Below are 514 nucleotides of genomic sequence, written 5' to 3'. Positions count from 1 at the left end.
TATTCCTCTCGCCTTTTACCTTTTTTTCCGTATGTAGTTTATATCCATTATTGTAAATTAATGATATGGTATTTATTTAATTTTGAACTTTCCCTTTTTCAATATAATATATTGGATAATTGTATTTTTCTATTATATCCACTATCTTAGGAAAGAAAAAATTGGCAACTCTGATCAGCCGTTCTAGTTAGGTTTATGTATATTGCGTTTTAAAACTAACATATAATATTCTTTTTGTTGTGTTTACACCATTTTTCTTAAAATAGACTTACGAACGGTGTACTCTAGAGTTCGGGGTGAGTTGTTACCAGTTTTTTTTCTCCCCAAAACGGGAGGATTATAGCGGGGTCAACGCATTAAGATGATCGCAATGTGATTTGTGAGCGTCAGAAGCCCGAAACGCTCTAAAGTGAAAATCTGTCATATATACAAACGAGCAAACATATAAGGTATTACATATACTTTCAAATTGCAAAAGTAGTGTGTAAGTGCATTGCGTCAATCTGTAAAACAT

General features: G+C 32.1%; 1 protein-coding gene across 1 annotated transcript in view; it reads right to left on the bottom strand.

Moving 5' to 3' along the window:
- LOC119586632 overlaps positions 1 to 514 on the bottom strand; it is a 2,400-nt gene that overhangs the window by 1,269 nt on the left and 617 nt on the right. The window lies entirely within an intron of this gene.

Source organism: Penaeus monodon, chromosome 21 (genome assembly GCF_015228065.2).
Source record: "Penaeus monodon isolate SGIC_2016 chromosome 21, NSTDA_Pmon_1, whole genome shotgun sequence".
NCBI classification, from domain to species: domain Eukaryota; kingdom Metazoa; phylum Arthropoda; class Malacostraca; order Decapoda; family Penaeidae; genus Penaeus; species Penaeus monodon.
Note: the sequence above shows the minus strand (reverse complement) of the source record. Positions and strands in the feature narration are given on the sequence as shown.